Source organism: Armigeres subalbatus, chromosome 2 (assembly GCF_024139115.2).
Source record: "Armigeres subalbatus isolate Guangzhou_Male chromosome 2, GZ_Asu_2, whole genome shotgun sequence".
Classification (NCBI taxonomy): domain Eukaryota; kingdom Metazoa; phylum Arthropoda; class Insecta; order Diptera; family Culicidae; genus Armigeres; species Armigeres subalbatus.
The window spans coordinates 43,032,115-43,043,894 of record NC_085140.1 but is presented as its reverse complement, the minus strand read 5'-3'; the positions used below and the strand labels follow the sequence as shown (position 1 = coordinate 43,043,894).

The following is an 11,780-nucleotide window of genomic DNA, read 5'->3' as shown; positions in this document are numbered from 1 at the left end:
TGTTCTGTAGCATACCAACTGCCGTTTTTGCAATTCTGAGGTCAATCGAGCAATCAGAACCAATTTCCAGATCGAATGAGTGACGGAGGTGTATTTTCCTATACATTTTGGCTGAAATCCCCATAAAACTTCAAATCAAATGCGCCAGCTTATGCAACAAGCGATTGAGCTGAAATTTTCAGAGATTGATTTTCTCACCCAAAGACACAATCCTGGGGGGTGCCCCGTGGAATTAGCCAACTTTTTGTTTCCTGGGCCAGTCTACTGTGCATATGCTTAGGTATTTCCCCGATCAGCAATGCATAACAAAACTATAACTCAATTCTATCAATGGTTGTTATTTAAAACAACGTGTGTCATAATTAGATAATAAAATTATACCAACATTAGTTATGTATATTTTCATTTTGTAGCGTTTGGTGGGGCAATGAGAGCGCAAGTCAATCCAAAGCCGATAATAGAGAGGGTAATGGCAGAAGAGTCCTTGTAGACCACTTGAACGCCATGGGGTAGGATAAGGATGGGGTGAAGTGAGGTTCGGATTTGGAATCGACTCGACACTAATGCAAAATGTAATTGAATGCAAACTAGTCGATGATCAAAGGCTAAAATGATAATTTCAAAAATTCTAGTACAACGTTTTTCTAGTTTTAAATGTTTAAAATGCAATGTATTCTTTTTTTGCCTTGGAAGCAGCTGATCTGGTTTGAAAGGTCACTTAGTATATTAGTATACCAATTATAAGTTATTTAATTTGTTAGCTTTATGTAACCACATTGAAAATATGAAAAATTGTTGCGTATTAGTGTTCTATTTTATAACTTTTATTCATGCAGAATGAAAATTAATTAACTTTGTTTGTTCTGGATGTAGGGTATGCGTTCGTCAAATCACTTTGTTTACCTAAGTCATTGTTTCGTCAATGTTCTTAAGCTGTGTCGACATTACAAACTCAATGTAAGATATATCACGTAAAAGTGGAAACTGTTAAAGAATTAAAGGTTGCAAAAAGATGATTTTTTCAGCACGAGTTGTACGTTTATCCAACGTACAACGGCTACTACTTGGTCTTGGTCTACTTGCATAATCAAATACCATGCAGAATGTTTGTAATATGATAAATGCCCTTAGTGGAACAAAGAATAGAATGTGTTCACAACAGATGTTCTTAGTCTTCCAAGAAATCCCTGAAGTACGGCCTTAGGGTCTACACACCTTACTAAAAATCATTCGAACCGTTTTGAATATTGTACATGCCCTTTGTGAAACAATCAATAGAATGTGTTCACAACACTTGTTCTTAGTCATCCAGGAAATCTCTAAAGTACGGCTTTGGGATCTACACACCTTAGCAAAGATCATTCGGACTGTTTTGAATATGGTACATGCCCTTTGTGGATTATAAAATAGAATATGTTCACAACAGATGTTCTCCGAGAAATCCCTGAAGTAAGGACTTAGGTTCTACACGCGAAACCAAAGATCATTCTGTGCTAATTATATGACCAATTTTCATATGGCCCTTCATTCTTAAACCAAGCATTTTTCATTAATGAGCACATAGGCATATTAAAATTCAAGTTATTATCGTCAGTTGTTCTGAAATCGTCCAAATGATCCATTGGAAAACGACAAAGATGCAGCTCCGCAAAGTTGATTTGTTTGTATGAAAATAGACTATTTGTGCTAATTATAAGACCCCCACTGTATGTCACGAACGCAATTGATTCAATGTACTGCAAAGGGCATGTTCCACTTTTAAAACTGGCCAATAGATCTATGATAAAGCGTGTAGGGCTGACTTCAGGAAATTCTTGGATGACCATACCCACATGTCATGAACACATTCTAGTCTGTGTACTACAAAGGGCATGTTCCATATTTGAAACTGTTCAATAGATCTCTGGTTACGCGTGTAGACCTTAAGTCTTGACTTCAGGAAATTTTTGGATGGCCAGCCCCACATGACATGAACGCAAATTATTCTATGTACAAAGGGTATGTGCCATATTTGAAACTGGTCAATAGACAGTTTAATTTTAACAGAAATAACAAAGAACCAGTTAGGGGCCGGCGACTTCGTGGAAGGCCACGAAAACGCTGGCTGCACGCGGTGGAATCGGACCTGGGGACCCTGAACGTTCGGGGAAACTGAAGGAACGTTGCTCAAGACCGACGATTATGGAGCTCTACAATACGCCAGGCATAGGTGTATCGACGCTGTAGCCAACCAGGTATCCAGGTATCCAATAGATCTGGTTGGGTTGTGGATGAAATATCGGCATCATTTGTTACCTTAGATGGATTGAAGGAGGGTGATGCACTCTCGAATCTATCTATAGCGCTCGAAGGAGCGATTAGGAGAGCTGGTGTGCAAAGCACAATATCGCATATCGGGATCAATTTGCGATTTGGGCGTAACTTATTTTGTAAAAAAAACATTGTTTTGTAGATTCTATAGAATGCAAGCGTTTTTCTCCAAAATTAATTCCCTTACCTGCTAGAGGAAAGCTTATTCTGTCGGATACATATCGTGGTTTTCTCAGGAAATGCTTGCTGTACTGCCGTAATCTGAAAAAGTGACGTATACGTCATTTTCCAAAAATGGTGTTAACGAGTACTACTGATCGAGATCTTTAACAAAAAAATGAAAAACATGCATGTTGTAAAATGGCTGTTACGTCACTTTTCCAGATTACGGCAGTGTAGCTGGAATTCGTCTTCCAATGTTTGTTTACAAAATAAGTTACGCCCAAATCGCAAATCAGTCCCGATATGCTCCTGGAAATTGCGGACGATATCGATATTATCGGGATTGATCGTGGCGTGGAAGAGGCTTTTGCGCCTTTTAAGAGGGAGACAGCGAGTATTGGACTCACGATCAATACCAGCAAAACGAAGTACATGGTCGCTGGCAATCAACGTGGGTTCATTAGTGGTGGTGGTAGTGAAATGGTGCTGGATGGTGAAAAATTCGTAGAAGAATTTGTGTATCTCGGAACATTAGTGACGTGCAGCTGCAAATAGGGCTTATTACGGACTTCGTAACCAGCTTAAGGATACTCCTCACGGAATCTCAGTTTCAAAGTGTTTGCGTTTCCGGGGGCACACCACTCGATACGGAGGCGGCGCACAACTGGAATTTTTGTTGATTTAGCCTTGCTGCGTCGCAGCATGCGTGAAATAATCAAAATGACAGTTGTGCGTTGCTTCCGTATCGAGTGGTGTGATGATGACCATGAACATATGTCATGAACGTATTCTATACTTTGTGTGTGTCTTCAATCTAACCCCCACTGTCCGGCAGTGGTATTATGGAAGAAAGCTGTCTTTAATAAACTCAGCTTTAGCCCGGGAGTTAGAAGGTGTTAGCTCTACTGCAGCTCCAGTGACCCATTTCAGACTGCCTGGTAACTCACGTCCAGTCCGAGGTCACTTCCACTTGCAATAAGCCTCGCCTGTTTATGCTATCATTATCAATTGGATAATGGATCCATAAGCAAATTTCCGGATTTTTAAATCCAGCGCGTATTTAGTTTTGGATTTATATAAAAACATATTGAAACAATCTCATCAAATTGATCCAATTCCGGATAAATGAACTGAGAAAGAGAAGACCACAACTAGTGTCGACGAAAAAATCACCACACTTCCAGCGCTATTACGAGCAATTCATTTTGATCCATATTTGCCTGGTATTAGGGTAAAAGTTCCGATAGTCGTGGGTGTTCCTATAGTTGCGGTAGTGGTGTTTTTACACAATCCACATAACAATCGCAGCAATCCATACAGTCTATCAACTAATTGACCTGTCATTACACGAAATAGAAGCAAACAGATTGAGAATTGCATCAAAAACGGTGAAGTTTCATTAAAATACCTTATTTTTTTCTCTGCTTTGCACCAATAGTTGCGGTAGTGTTCCTATAGTTGCGAGTCCCGTATGAAAACAATGGGATTCGCAACTATAGGAACACAAATAAAAAAATACCGCAACTATTCGAACACTGCACCAATAATTGGAGGTACCATTTTAGGCAACGATGGTGGATTATTTTGCGATTGGAATCTCATATACATCAGCCGAATCTCATCAACGTATTCTATAGTTTGTACCTCCTTTTTATACAATCTGATAAGGCACAAAAAAATACTTTTTGGAAATCGCGTAACTTTGTGAAAATCGTGTAATTTCGTGAAAATCGTGCAAATATAAATCATGCAATTTCAAGTAAATCGTGTAAAAATAATCGTGTAAAATAAAATTATGTAAAAACTTTGTGTAAAAATAGAATTCAGTGTAGGGCAAAAGATCCGATAGTCGTGGGTGTTCCTATAGTTGCGGTAGTGTTATTTTAACAAAATCTACGTATTTAACGCAGCAACCCATATTGTCTATCAATTCGTTGACTTGTCATTACTCGAAATAAAAGAAAACAGATAAGAAAATCCCTCCAAATCGGTAAAGTATCACTAAATTACCATATCTTTTTCTCGGCTTTGCACCAATAGTTGCGATAGTGTTCCAATAGTTGCGAGTCCCATAAGAAAACAATGGGATTCGTAACTATAGGAACACAAATTAAAAAATACCGCAACTAATGGATCACTGCACCAATAATTGGAGGTATCTTTTTAGGTAACAATAATGGTTTCTGCAGCGTTTGGAATACTTTTCGTTAAAAATATTATTGATGAGCTGTTGAATAAGTACTTAAGGTAAGCGACATGAAATATAGATGTGGTGTAAGCGAAGAAACAGTGGTGGAACGTGCTTAGTTCCTCCACTATTGGGTCTTTTACCCTAGTCAACTTTGGCTTTATGGAATTTGCTAATGAACCCTAATAAGCTTCTTTCCTTCGCAATGGCCTTGACGAACAGCTGATTCTTAGCTATGAACACGAATTAGTTGGAGAAGATCCTATGTCCAAATCTGACGAAGCTAGAGTACCTCGGGAGCAGGATTCGTAGAGATCACTCAATCTACAGGATTCTCACTCACGAAAATTTGCGCCTAGTAGACGCGTATCAAAAAAAATTTGTGGATTGATATCCATTTTTCGCTCACTTTAAAAACTGCGAAAATTTTATTTGCTTTATTTTTCATATGTTTTCTTTGTGCCATCACCATCTAAACACACATGTTGAAGCGTTGGTTTCGAGAAATTGACTGTGAGTGCTTCGACTATGCGTCCAACTTGGGAATCTCGGCTCATTCAGTAGCCGCTAAGTTGCGGAGGCCAACGGAGGCGTAGCTTAGTTGGTTAAAGCTTAGTAGTCCTTCGTAGCTTAGTTGGTTAAAAGCACCAGTCTAGCGTAATGAGTGTCGTGGGTTCGAGTCGCATCGAAGGAAAGTGGTTACCTCCAATACATTTTCCAAATAAAAAATCTTCCACATAACACGTACAATATTGAAATTCAGACGAATGCGACCGGTTCGGATACTATCCCGGTATCCTTCATAAAACTGTTATTTTATGTACTTTTATCCTTCCATTTCTGACACACCTCTTTAATAGCATCATCGATTCTAAACCTTCCCAGCTATATGAAAAAAAAACCATAGTCACGTCTATACCCAAAACCTCCAATAGTTCCCAACCAAAAGACTTCCGTCCGATCAGCGTTTTGTCTGCCGTTTCCAAGAAGTTGGAGAAAATCTTGTTGGATCAAATTACCGAATACCTCAATTATGCTAATCCCGCACTACTATCAATCTGGATACCGAAAGGGCTTCAGCATGACCACTTACCAAGGTAGTACATGAAATTTATAACAGTTTCGATAACAACCGCTGTACAGTCATGGTCCTTGTCGACTTTACGCTGGCCTTTAATTGCGTTAATCATCAGCTACTGGAAAACGAACTGAATGGAAGATATTTTTGATAAATTGAAAGGCAAATCGGTGTATTCTATTTTAGATTTGATATCAGGTTTCCATCAAATTAAAGTTGCTTCTGATTGTACTAAATACACTTCTTTTGTTACTCCCATGGGACAATATGAATACTTACGAGTTCCCTTTGGTGTGTGTAATGCACCTTCTGTATTGCAAAGATTTATTAATAAAATTTTCAAAAAGCTCATTGACGAAGGAAAATTAGTTGTTTATATTGATGACATTTTGATTGCATCTGAAACCATGGAAGAACATTTTGAAATTTTGACAGAAGTTTTTGAAATTTTGAGTAAAAATTTATTAGAGTTAAATTTGAATAAATGTAAATTTTGTTTCACTGAAATTGATTATTTAGGTTATACGATAAACGAATTCGGAAGGAAACCAAACAAATCACACATTGAATCCATTTCAAGTGTCCGATTCCAAAGAATTCTAAAGATGATTAAGAATTTTGCATCTATCGCTAGGCCGTTGTATGATTTATTAAAGAAAAATGTTGGATTTATTTTTAGTGAATCTGAAATAAATGCTTTAGAAGAATTGAAAACAAATTACTCTCAGCTCCTGTTTTGGCAATTTACGATCCAAATGCCGAAACACAATTACATTGCGACGCAAGCTCTTTTGGCTTCGGCGCAATTTTGATGCAGAAACAGAAAAATGGTTATTTTCATCCAATAAGCTTCTTTAACAAGAAAACAGATGAATATGAGAACAAGTTACATAGCTTTGAATTAGAGACAGTCGCTGTTATAAATTCTATAAAACGATTTCATGTTTATTTGTCTGGAATTAAATTCAAAATATTCACAGATTGCAGTGCCTTGGCACAAACTTTGTCTAAGAAAGAGATTAACCCTAAGATAAGCCGATGGGCTTTGTTTCTGGAGAACTACAACTACAGTTTGAAATATAGAGATGGATCTAGGATGCAGCATGTAGATGCTTTAAGCAGACTATCCATGAGTAATTTAGATAAAGATATCAGGAAAATATATCCAAATAATAAGTCATCGTCAGATGTATGTTTGCTAGATACTGAAGACATCGAAAGAAATGTAATTTTTGCACAAGAACAAGATGCAAAAGTCAGAAAAATCAAATTACATTTAGAAACAAACACTTTTCCAAATTTTGAGTTAAAAAATGGAATACTATTTAGAAAAGATGACAATAAGTTATTATTAGTTGTCCCAAAAACAATGATAATATAATTCGAATTTGTCATGACAAGCTTGGTCATATTGGAATTGAAAAAACTATGACTGAAATCAAAAAAATTTACTGGTTTTCTAGTATGAGAAAAATAGTAAAAAAATATGTGAGTAATTGTTTGAGTTGCATATTTTTTAGTCCATCGGTCACAATGAAAGAAGGTTTTCTCAAATCAATAGATAAAGGTCATACTCCATTTCAAACAATTCATATAGATCATTAGGGTCCAATTCAGTTGCGATCTTCGAAAAATTTCAAGTATACTTTAGTAATAGTTGATGCATTTACGAAATTTGTAAAGTTATATCCTTGTCGTTCAACAAATACAGCAGAAGTGATACAAAGTTTAACTTCATATATGAATATTATTATAGCAAACCGAACAGAATTATATAAAAAAAAAAGCAGTTGTTCCACTTCTAATAATTTCAAAACATTTTGTTCAGATCACTTTATAGAAAATATTAAAACAGCATCGTACACACCAGAGGCAAACGGTCAAGCTGAAAGAATAAACAGAACCCTTACTCCAATGTTGGCTAAGTTGATTAATGATACTGGTCTCAAATGGGATTGTTTATTACCAAACATTGAATATATTTATAATAATACTTACAGCAGAGCAATAAAAAATTTCCCAAGTATGTTGTTATTTGGTATACAATCATAACAATTTATGTATTGGAAACAATAATAATATAGAAACATTTGTAAAAAATAATCAAGCTTCATCACAAAATCATAATCTCATTGAAATTCGACAGAAAGCAAAACATCACATAGACAAACTTCAGGCATACAATAAAGAAATGGTAGATAAAAAGCGCAAATCAGTTCAGGATTATAAGGAAGGTGACTTTATAATGCTTAAAACTAACGCTGACAATAAACTTTCAACAAAATTCAATGGTCCTTATACTAAAAAGAAAAAAATGCCAAATGATCGTTATCTTATTACAGACATTGATGGATTCCAAATATCACAATTACCATTCAGCTCTATTTGTTCACCAAATAACATGCGAAAGTGGTTATCGATTTCTAATTTAATAACAAACTATGACGTCGATGAGGACATCGACGAGTCGGGATGACCGATTTGTAGTAATTATACTTAATATTTATTATTGTCTACTAGTTACTAAGATACTTCCAATAAGTAGGCCTTGACATAAGTATTAGGACTGACACTGACACTGACATGATCATGTATTCCGCAATAAACGTTAAAACGAATAACACGTATTCTTACTAAATAGACCAACATTTGAAAAAGGCGTAACAGCCAAAATTTATTCCTTCTGATTCTTCGTCTACATATATAGCTCTAGATGTGGACGAAGATTCAGGAGGAATAAATTTTGGCTATTACGCCCTTTTCAAATGTTGGTCTACACTTGATTTCATCCTTCCTTAGTGGACGCTCCCAGACCGTCCGCCGTGGAACTGCAATGTCTGCTGAACGCGAAGTTCCAGATGCTACACCACAAGGTTCATGCCTAAGTGCGTTGCTCTTTAGCATGTACATCAACAGCCTGCAGAGAATTATCAAATGCACTTGGCACCTGTATACCGATGACCTTCAAATATATGTCTGGACCTATATCAGAAGTGAACAATATTGTACGAAGCATCAACGCAGATCTTACAGCAGTGGTCGGTTGGTCAAAGATAAACTGTTTATTCCCTAACTCAAAGAAGACGCAAGCGATCGTTCTTAGCAAGACGGGCAGAGTTGTTGTAATTGTAACAGTGTAACCAATCTAGGACTGCAGTTGGACTGTAACCTGAATACAAGCACATATTTCGAAATGGACAAATTGATTTGAAATTTGCGAAAAAGAATCCACGTGTCTTGGAGGGACTCGAACCCTCAACCTACTCTCTAGATAGGCGGGATAACCACTACACAACAAGACCACTTGAAGGTCATGTTTGCGGAAAAGCCATCAGAATCCGAGTACAGACCTCCACCGCGGTTAGCTCTTTTTGTCAAATTGAATATCTTTCGGATGCTTAATTGGATTCTTTTTCGCAAATTTCATTTCAATTTGTCCATTTCGAAACATGTGCTGTGAAACATATGCACAGCCAAGACATTTAACAAAAAAAAATGGTTTTCGTACGGACGGAGTTGGACGCAGGTGGAAAAAGCATATGGCACTCTGAGGACATTCCGACGCTTTACGGTAGTACTCTCTCTTCCGACTCGACGTAAACTAGTGCAAGCCGTTGTGGCACCATTCTTCACTTACTGTGATGTGGTGTACTATCCTGGTATGTCAGCTGCACTCCGAGAACAACTCCATTGCTGCTTCAAATTGACGATTCGTTTCGTCCACAACCTTTGTCGTCGAGATTCAACCGCTGATGTACGGGCTACTATTCTTGGACACGATCTTCCATTCAACTACAGGTATCGCATTTGTTGTTTCATGAAGTAGGCCTTTGACGAAACACTCCCAGGCTACAGATTGCAACACCTACAACGATCACAGCTGCAAAGTACAAGAGGATTTAACATACCTCGACACACAGCATCCACCTAGAAAAATGTTTTAGTATTCGGATCATCATGCTGGAACGGATTACCATTAGGTGTTATGGGCCAAACACAATTGATACGTTTGCGTGCGTTTTGACAGTTTTCCCATGGAAAAACTGTCAAAACGCACGCAAACGTACCAATTGTGTTTAGCCCATTAAAGGAGAAGATAGACCATACGCATTCAAGCTTTGAGAGGAGTAGTATATGCACTTCACGAATTTTGTAAATTTTTGTTTAACTCCAATGTATTATCCATATATAAATAGAATTCCTTGACTTAATGTACAGTGAAGAAAACTAGAAAGTTGTCGTTCCCAATAAAAAATACAATTACAATTACATATTTACATATGAGTTTTCAAAACTTAGTAAATCACTAAAATCAGTCATTTCTTCTAATGCATACGTCACATTGCCGCATTTCCACCGAATTAATTAGATGACGAAGGTCTTTTACATTATAATGTGGTTCAATGAGACTAATACTTGTGACACATACACTACCCGCCAAAAGTATGGAAGCGCAAAAATAAGTATTGCAACACCCGCTTCGAATTTTGCAACACCCCAAAAAGTTTAGCATCACTCTAGAACTAACATATTCGTGATCATGTATTATCGGATCTTTTCCATTTTGAATGATGGAACCGTCTACAAAATTGTTCACGACAACAAGTACGTTGATAGTGAGGACAATTTAGTTCCCTGGGCTGCGATGATCGCCGGGTGAACATCCGGCTAGTCCGGATTCCGGAACATCTGTTGAATTTACCATTCTAAAATGTGATTCATCCCAGAGAACTGCGTTATTTACATTATCTTTCGTAATCGTATTGTGACAACAAATTCAATGAAAGCACCACTCATTGGCCCTGTGTGGCCACTCAGTGGGCCTCTGGGAGTTCCGGAACATGCCGTGCGCTGGTCAATTTTAGTAATTCGTTCCAGAAAGCTGCGATTTTTTCTAATACGTTTGTTGTAGCAATGTCAGAGCAACATCAATTCAAGTAGTACTCATTGACAACGAATGGCCACCCAGTGGTCTTCCAGGAGTTCCAGAACATCCCGTGAAGTGGTCAATTTTGATGATTCGTCCCAGAAAGCTGCAATTTTTTCTAAACCGTTGATTGTAGCAATGTCAGAGCAACATCAATGCAAGTACTACTCATTGACCCCGGTTGGCCACCCAGTAGTTCTCCGGGTGTTCCGAAACATCCGATAAAGTGGTCAATTTTGGTAATTCGTCCCAGAAAGCTGCGATTTTTTCTAAACCGTTTGTTATAGTAATGTCAGAGCAAAATCTATGCAATCCCCACTCATTGACAACGAGTGGCCACCCAGTGGTCTTCCAGGAGTTCCAGATCATCCCGAGGGCTACGTGTTTATCTTATGTCTATTGAATGTTTTGTATCTGGTTTCGACAATCGTATTGATCCTGGGTGGCAACCAAATATCCTTCTGGGACCCTTCAGGGACTCTGGGACTTCTTCAGACCCAGGAATGTGAATAATTTCAAAATTTCCTCGTAGATACTTTTCAAAATGCTTTCTTACAGTAACCTGTTATTTGAATCGATTGGGTACACATCGGAGCACAAAGTTGTCCTCTGGAAGAGCTGATTTGCTTATGATTATATTACTTGGATGATCGAATGTCCTTTTATAATACACGGTGGAAAAAAAGAACCTACGGTTGAGTATTTCAAACTCACTTTTGGATTATTTCTTCACATTTTTTCATTCACTCTTCCTTCTGTAGTCAAAAAACGAAACAACTCAACGGCGTCAATTCAGTACGGCAGGAAAACCTTAAGTTCATTCCACTAAAAAGCTCTAAATAATTTTCTTACCTGATTAGATTGTCGTGACATTGTGAGGATAATCTGACGGTTGACGTACGAGAACTGACATCACGAACAATCCTGAAGTATGGTTGGTCTATTTCTGTTTTGTATAACAGGACATTTTATAACATAATTTCTATGTGTTGAATGAATGTCTATGTGGAATGAACCTACCTGGCACCCTTGATATTTCTGATTTGTTTTAGCATAAATTTGAATTACAGTTAGCTTCCATTTTCCACTCTTCTTTACTGAAGTCTCTGTACTGA

At 37.5% G+C, this 11,780-nt stretch overlaps 1 protein-coding gene across 7 annotated transcripts in view; it reads left to right on the top strand.

Annotated features, from left to right (window-relative positions):
- The window catches only part of LOC134218493 (kazrin), a 410,880-nt gene that overhangs the window by 115,621 nt on the left and 283,479 nt on the right, over positions 1-11,780 (top strand). The gene's annotated exons all lie outside the window — the stretch shown is intronic.